The sequence below is a fragment of the Triticum aestivum genome, chromosome 2D (assembly GCF_018294505.1).
Source record: "Triticum aestivum cultivar Chinese Spring chromosome 2D, IWGSC CS RefSeq v2.1, whole genome shotgun sequence".
Taxonomy (NCBI): Eukaryota; Viridiplantae; Streptophyta; class Magnoliopsida; order Poales; family Poaceae; genus Triticum; species Triticum aestivum.
The window spans coordinates 137,693,501-137,702,427 of record NC_057799.1 but is presented as its reverse complement, the minus strand read 5'-3'; the positions used below and the strand labels follow the sequence as shown (position 1 = coordinate 137,702,427).

Genomic DNA, 8,927 nt, shown 5'->3' with positions numbered 1-8,927 from the left:
CAGACCTCATCGACAGCGACCACGAGGAGGGCACCCTCTCCGGCTCTTCCAAGGGGAAAGCGCCCGTCTGCGACATCAGGGAGGGAACCCTATAGCCGTGCTCTTCCAAGAGGAAGGAGCCCATCTGCGACAACATGGAGCGCATCCAGGGTCCGTGCTCTTCCCACGGGAACGAGCCCATCTGTGACAAGTGAGGAAACCCATGATTTGTTTATTTCAGTTGTTCACAACGTGATGCTCTATATGTGCAATTATTTACTGTGCAGTACATTTCATCAATCCAGTTTTAAACATACCGATAGGAATGCATATATTTGCTTGCTGTTAAGCCTGTTATAGCTAGCATATGCCTCTTTTAAAGTTTTTTGATTGTTCTGTTGTTTGTAGTTAGCATATGTTCAGTTTCGAATGCTATCTTTGGTTGTTCGTAGTATGCCTTGTTTATTCCAGTTATTCACAACGTGATGTTCTATATGTGCAAATATGAATTGTGCAGTTCAATTTCATCAGTACCAGTTTCAACAATACCACTATGAATGACTACATTTGCTTGCTGGATCTTGTAGTTAACACACCTTTCCATTTTTATTTAACCATAACCAGTGTACTTAGACCGGCACAATACCAGTTTGAATGACCATGTTTGCTTGTTGTTAAATGTTAGGCCTGTTGCAGTTAGCACACCTTTCCACTTGTTTTGCTTTACTAGCATGCTTAAACCTGCACACTGAAGCTATCTTTTCGAGATTATTTTGTTTGCCATGTGTAATTTTGGTTGATGTTTAGCCTGTTGTGCTTAACATACTTCTTGGTGTACCTACACAGGACAATTTTGGGAACGACTGTTGTTTTCCATCGAGGTTAGTTTCATCCCATGGCTTATATCTGCTCACTGTTCAGGATATCCGTAGCTGGTACCATATAGCTCGGCGGCTGATAAGGGACTAATCGGTGAATCATACTTTTAACTGAATATATCTGCAACCCATTTTTCCTGTAACGACCAAACCTCGAAGGATTTGAGTCTCTGTGCTTACCGTGCTAGTCCCTAGATCAAACTCGCTAGCACACACAGTATAGATGAATACCAGAATAGCAAGTGCATCATTTATTACAACGTATGATCCAGAATGTATAAAATAAAACAATCTGCATAGCACTTGGCTAGCTTTATTCAATCAAACAGCGGAAAGTAGCAGAAAATAACAATGAGTCCCATCATAGCCCACTGGCGATGCTGAGTGCAGACTCGCGACCCTAACGGTACCTTACTCTTCGTCTGAATTCCTGCAACATGAGACGTTGCAACCATATAGGTCAATACTTGGAATGTATTGGCAAGTTACACAGGAGTAATAATAAAACAGACCTACATGTATATGCATAGTATAACAAAAGGAAGGCCTGGGGGTTTATTCTGCAGAAAGCTGATTTTTTCCTAATAACTACCTAATAGTCCAATTTTCATTTAGTTCTTTTATTACTACAATTAAATACACAAGGTTGAGTTGGAAAAAATCAACTCCAACCTACCCTTTATTAAGTTGCCCAACAAATTTATTAAGTGTCACATCTGTCAAGATCATCCAACAACTGTAATGGCGTAGTCGCTCAAATTTACCCATAACTGGGGCACGGCTAATCATGATTAGTTTTAATACTCTGCAGAGTTTTGCACACTTTACCCACCAGACTCAACCCGAAGATTGAGACGAAGTCTTTCAGAAGCAGTCACCTCCACCCCCGGCAGCCGGTACACCTACTCATATCTACATCTGCTAGCTTACCTGGGCGAGGATCCCACAACCTACTCAACTAAGCCAGAGCCCATTTAGCTAGTGGTTGCGCATGGAAGCTACTAGTCACTAAGTCTGTCTGATCTTTTTGAGCCTGGGCGGCCGTCCACTTACATTCAGAGGGTATAAACCATGATGTTCTTGAAACCACCCTTCAATACCAATTCCGCCCAGAGGTGAATTAAGTCCTTAATTACTACTCAATTTGTTATATTTATAATCCTCACATAAGCTCAATGAATACACGAACCACCCCCGTCTACAAAGCATAGCAAACTACAACTACCACGATTTGCAAAACACGGGAAGATAGCTCAACAGCATAGCAAAATTTATATATTAATCCTATACATGCATATATTCATAGTGTGATATAACTACATGCATAGAAAACAATAGGTAAAGGATGATCAACATGTAACTTGCCTTGGTTATGGTTCAGAAAGTCACACTCCTGACAATAGCTCGCGTCGCACTCCGGACAATCTACACGTTTCACACAATTCAACAAATCAATCACCGGAACACGAAAAGAACCAAAACAAAACCAACAGCAAGAAAACCATTTCAAAAACCCAACAACAGTAGCTTAACAGCACCTAAATTTCACTACGGTCACAATGCAACAAGAAACACTCAAATCCGGCAAACGGTTTCAAAGTTACGGCCTCCGGAAGGTTTAATTCAAATTTGAACGAATTCAAATTTAAACAGTGCAAACATGTGCAAAGTTGGTACTGTGGTAAAGTGCTGGTTTTTGTGAGTGCATAGGAAAAAGAATTACCTAAATTGGACTTATACACTAAAAGATATAGCTAAAGAAGTTTTGGCTGAAATCTGAGAAAGAAAACAAAAAGGAAACAGAAAACAACAGAAACCCCCTGGTCCTGTAGCGACTCCTGTGCGTGCCCTGTAGCGAACTGCCACGTGGCAGTTCGTGGTTGGCCGAAACTTCCAGTGCGCGCGCGTGCTTACCAGAACAGGGAACACGGCGGCGGCGGTCTGCGTCGGCGGTGGCGCTCCCCCGGCAGTGCTCCGGCGAAGGTGAGGCTACGGGAGGTTGCTTCGGTGAGTGGCGGAGGCGTAGGTGAGGTCGGACGGCGACGGGGTGCCCTCTGTAGCGACGGCGGGATCGTGAACGTCGGCGGTGCTCCGGCGGCGGCGGACGATCTTGTTCCTCTCGCTCTGCTGCGACTCGGGAAAAAGCAGAGTGTCACACGGATGCGTAGCGGAGATGGTAACCGGAGGGAGAAAATGAAGCGGCTGGAGTTCCCTTACGACGACGGCAGCGTCCGATGAACGGCGGCGGACTCGGAGCTCGACGGCGAGATCCAACTCGCCCCAGGCGGCGCGTGCGGCAGAAACAGAGGTCAGGAGGGGTTCGCGGGGTCTCTCGAGCAGTTGGGCTCGCGTACGACGGGTCATCGGCGCTCGAAGTGGACCAGGACGCGGGGTCGAGTCGGGCTCGGCCTCGGCGTGCGCGCGGCGCGGCGTCCGGCTCGGGGAAGCAGAGGAACAAAGGCGCGGGACCCACTGGTCAGCGGCTAAGGCGTGGGGCGATGCGGGTCGGGCGCAGCGGTGTTGGATGCCGCTTCGCGGGAAGCTGGGCCGCGGCTGCGTGCGGTTGGTGGGCTGGCCGTGGGCCAAAAGTGGTCGCGGCGGTGCTGCGCGCTGCTTCTTCTTTTTTAAACACCACTACAGAAACAAAAATAACTAAAATAAAAACAATATAATAAAACTAAATAAAATTATATATATACACACAGTAAAATCTATACTGCTGATATAAACTACAGAAACACTAGTTCCTCACCTAATGCAATTTTAGAAATTCATTTTGATGCAAAAGGCCACAAAAACAGTAAAGTAACACTCAAATAAAATATTTTGAAGATTGCAAAAATTACCATAATATATCATATGAACTGGAAACAATATTCTGCACATTATGAACATTTTTAAAAACAGGGGAGAAGTCATGTTATCTCCGCTCCAATAAATTGCCTTTGTTGCATAATGATTTGAATATTACCGAAAAGCAAAAATAATGCATGGAAAGAATATGAGATGCATATGAATAATCTAATAACATCCTAATTTAGGAAAATTGGGATGTTACATTTCCTTAGGTTAACTAGGGCCATATGTAATATATCTGAAACTACATAGCAACATGCATTGTACTTAATGTCTAAATATGCAATCCTAGGCTACATAGCAACAAGGAAGAGTGTTACATTAATGTTCTAATGATGTCTAGATATACGTAGAAGAGCAGCAGCAACAACACAGCCCTGTTTGGATACTCAACTTAGCTAGAGGTTAGAGTTAGTTTCTAGCTCATTACTAACCCTGAACTAACTCCATCCAAAGAGTTGTTTGGATGGCAGGGTTAGATTGACAATAAATGCACTAGGAGAACTAGCTCCAATTAGCACATCTTGGGTTGGATACTAGTTTTTTGTGGGTTATAGATGCAACTAGCTCAAACTAGCCCTCATGTTTAGATATACTTTAGGGCTATTTGAGCCCCGAACTAGCTCAAACTAACTGTAACCCGTGGATACAGCAGCAGATAATTTTTAAAAACGAACTAAACTCCTTCCGGCCCATAATATAAGATGTTAATTCATCTAATATGTGAGTATATTGGATGTTATAAGATACTCCCTCCGTTCCTAAATATTTGTCTTTTTAGAGATTTCAAATGGACTACCACATACGGATGTATATAGACATATTATAAAAGAGTGTTGTACTACATCATTGTGCCATTGCTGTTTAGCTTCTAATATTAACTTGGTGCTTTTAGGTACATATGTCATTGCTAAAGATCCGCGTTTCGATCCTTTCTACGTATGGGGAAATGAGATATCGATGAACCAGCATCAAGTGAGGAAGCTGATAAAGATTGTTAGTAAAATGGGTCCAAAGATGGCAATTAAACTATTTGTTTACACTTTATCCAAGACAACAACGAACTGCAGGATGGTAAGTAAGAACTTTGCAGCCTTCTTTTTACTGCCCATAATGAGTTGTGTTAGATGACAATGTCTGAAATCTTATTCCTTTGCAGTGGTTGCCAAAGCAGTTTACTCAAGTTTACCTCTCAAACTACATGATTGGTGGGCATGCAAAGGTTAAAGTATTTCTACCAGAACACGATGATTATCCAGATGTTTTCATGAAGACCGTGAAGGATGGGCGGTCGGCCATCACAAGGGGTTGGACTAGAGTCGTGCGTGCCTTCTGCATGGAGGAGGGCACAATATGGGCATTCCGCTTCACCTTGTTCAGCAACCAGAATATATTCCGCCTGTTTCTTTACCGTCTTTAATAGTACAAGTATACAACTGTGCTTCATCATTCTTTATTTGGTTCTTATGTAATTCTTGAACATATGTACCTATGAATCGAATAATGCATTGGTTGTTTGAACCTGGTGGATATGAATAAAGCAGTAGCATACATTCAAATTCAAATCCAAATCCGGTACAATTTGGAAAAGCAACAATTAAATTATGGTGAAATTATGCTCTCCAGGTTGTTACGGCACACACGGTTGGTAAAACACAAACGTTTGCGATATGCACCATAATCCGAGACGGTTCACAGAGAGGCAACGTGTGCAAGTATGCACACAGTTGCCGTTTGCAAAGCGTGTGCGATGTCAGACAATATCACAAACGGTGCGGGCAAACTAAACGTTTGTGTTAGTTGCCTTATCGTACACGATTCGCAACCATGAACTGTTTCTGATGAAGTATGCATCGTAAACGTTGCACCATAGAATAGCGTGTGCGATAGTCGTCGTGTACGACGATGTTACGACGGTCCGACATTTCGTAATCCTGTCCGACACTCGTACGACGATTAGCTAATCTTCTTAACGGTGAACCGTTTGTGATGGGCCGCGCATCATACACGTTCTACAATAGTGAACCGTTTGTGATGGGCCGCGCATCATAAACGTAGCACCACAGCATACCGACTGCGATGGCAATGCGAGCAGAAACGAGTAGGAGTACTGTAGGGGCCCTATCCCCGCCGGTTTCTGGGACGTGTGGGAAGGACCCCCCTATCGCCCACACTCACTTGGCGACGGTTCCAAATGCCATCGCGGAAAGGGGTTTTAAACCGTTTGTTTAGGACCGACGCGCACCAGTGGTAGTATTTCAAAAAAAATCCTACGATCACGCAAGATCTATCTAGGAGAAGCATAGCAATGAGCGGCGAGAGCGTGTCCACGTACCCTCGTAGACCGAAAGCGGAAGAGTTTAGTAACGCGGTTGATGTAGTCGAACGTCTTCGCGATCCAACCGATCCAAGTACCGAACGTACGACACCTCCGTGTTCAGCACACGTTCAGCTCGATGACGTCCCTCGAGCTCTTGATCCAGTTGAGTCTGAGGGAGAGTTTCGTCAGCACGACGGCGTGGTGACAGTGATGATGAAGTTACCGGCGCAAGGCTTCGCCTAAGCACTACGACGATATGACCGAGGTGTGTAACTATGGACAGGGGCACCACACACGGTTAAGAGAAAACTTGTGTGTTATAGGGTGCCCCTGCCCCCGTATATAAAGGAGGGGAGGGGGAGGCCGGCCGGCCCCTGTAGGGCGCACCAGGAGAAGGGAGTCCTACTAGGACTCCAAGTCCTAGTAGGATTCCACCTGAAGGAAAGGGGGAAGAAGGAAGGAAGAGGGGGAAGGGAAGGAAAGGGGGCACCTGTTGGGGAACGTAGCAATAATTCAAAATTTTCCTACGTGTCACCAAAATCAATCTAGGAGATGCTAGCAACGAGAGAGAGGGAGTGCATCTTCATACCCTTGAAGATCGCTAAGCAGAAGCGTTACAAGAACGCGGTTGATGGAGTCGTACTCGCGACGATTCAAATCGCTGAAAATCTGATCTAGCGCCGAACGGACGACGCCTCCGCGTTCAACACACGTACAGCCCGGGGACGTCTCCTCCTTCTTGATCTAGCAAGGGGAGAGGAGAAGTTGAGGGAGAACTTCGGTAGCACGACGGCGTGGTGGTGGAGCTTGTGGTATTCCTGCAGGGCTTCGCCAAGCTCTACGGAGGAGAAGGAAGAGTTGGAGGAGGGAGGGGCTGCGCTAGGGAAGGGGTGCGGCTGACCTCTCTCTCCCTCACTATATATAGGGGGAAGGGGGTTGGAGGAGGCGCCCTAGGGTTCCCTAGGGGAGGGGCGGCAGCTACAAGGGAAACCCTAGATGGGTTTCGGTGCCCCCACCCCTAGGAAACTTGCCCCCCAAGCCGGGAGGGGCGGCTGCCCTAGGGGAGGCGCCCCCACCTCTCCAGGTTACGTGACAGGGGTTGGGAGGGGCGCACAGCCCTTAGTGGGTTGGTGTGCCCCCTTCCCTTGACCCATAAGGCCCCCCAACGCTTGTCGGGGCCTCCGAAACACCTTTCGGTCACACTGGTCGTCACCCGGTACTCCCAGAACAATTCCAGACTCCAATACCCTTCGTCCAATATATCGATCTTCGCCTCCGGACCATTCCGGAGTTCCTCGTCATGTCCGGGATCTCATCCGGGACTCCGAACAACCTTCGGTAACCACATACTATTTCCCATAACAACTCTAGCGTCACCGAACCTTAAGTGTGTAGACCCTACGGGTTCGGGAACCATGTAGAAATGACCGAGACGTTCTCCGGCCAATAACCAACAACAGATCTGGATACCCATGTTGGCTCCCACATGTTCCACGATGATCTCATCAGATGAACCACTATGTCGGGGATTCAATCAATCCCATATACAATTCCCTTTGTCTATCGGTATGTTACTTGCCCAATATTCGATCGTCGGTATCCCAATACCTCGTTCAATCTCGTTACTGGCAAGTCTCTTTACTCGTTCCGTAACGCATGATCCCGTGGCTAACTCATTAGTCACATTGAGCTCATTATGATGATGCATTACCGAGTGGGCCCAGAGATACCTCTCCGTCATACGGAGTGACAAATCCCAGTCTCGATTTGAGCCAACCCAACAGACACTTTCGGAGATACCTGTAGTGCACCTTTATAGCCACCCAGTTACGTTGTGACGTTTGGTACACCCAAAGTATTCCTACGGTATCCGGGAGTTTCACAATCTCATGGTTTAAGGAAACGATACTTGACATTAGAAAAGCTCTAGCAAACGAACTACACGATCTTGTGCTATGCTTAGGATTGGGTCTTGTCCATCACATCATTCTCCTAATGATGTGATCCCGTTATCAATGACATCCAATGTCCATGGTCAGGAAACCATAACCATCTATTGATCAACGAGCTAGTCAACTAGAGGCTTACTAGGGACATGTTGTGGTCTATGTATTCACACATGTATTACGGTTTCCAGTTAACACAATTATAGCATGAACAATAGACAATTATCATGAACAAGGAAATACAATAATAACCATTTATTATTGCCTCTAGGGCATATTTCCAATAGTCTCCCACTTGCACTAGAGTCAATAATCTAGTTCACATCACTATGTGATTGTAATGAATCCAACACCCATGGGGTTTGTTCATATCTCGCTTGTGAGAGAGGTTATTAGTCAACGGGTCTGAACCTTTCAGATCCGTGTGTGCTTTACAAATCTCTATGTCATCTTGTAGATGCAGCTACCACGCGCTACTTGGAGCTATTCCAAATAACTGCTCGACTATACGAATCCAGTTTACTACTCAGAGTCATCCGGATTAGTGTCAAAGTTTGCATCGACGTAACCCCTTACGACGAACTCTTTTACCACCTCCATAATCGAAAAAATTCCTTAGTCCACTAGTTACTAAGGATAAGTTCGACCGCTGTCATGTGATCCATTCCTGGATCACTCTTGTACCCCTTGACTAATTCATGGCAAGGCACACTTCAGGTGCGGTACACAGCATAGCATGCTGTAGAGCCTACGTCTAAAGCATAGGGGACGACCTTCGTCCTTTCTCTCTCTTCTGCCATGGTCATGTCTTGAGTCTTACTCAATACTCACACCTTGTAACACAGCCAAGAACTCCTTCTTTGCTGATCTATTTTGAACTCCTTCAAAATCTTGTCACGGTATGTATTCATTTTGAAAGTACTATTAAGCATTTTTTTGATCTATCCT

At 45.6% G+C, this 8,927-nt stretch overlaps 1 long non-coding RNA gene across 1 annotated transcript; it reads right to left on the bottom strand.

The window, feature by feature from the left end:
* Positions 1–2,222: 2,222 nt before the first annotated feature.
* On the bottom strand, positions 2,223–3,282 carry LOC123049058 (uncharacterized). Its single transcript, XR_006423435.1, has 3 exons — positions 3,075–3,282; positions 2,772–2,984; positions 2,223–2,282 (listed from the first exon to the last, which is right to left on the bottom strand). It is a non-coding gene; the product is annotated as an uncharacterized lncRNA (long non-coding RNA).
* Between the last annotated feature and the right edge of the window lie 5,645 nt (positions 3,283–8,927).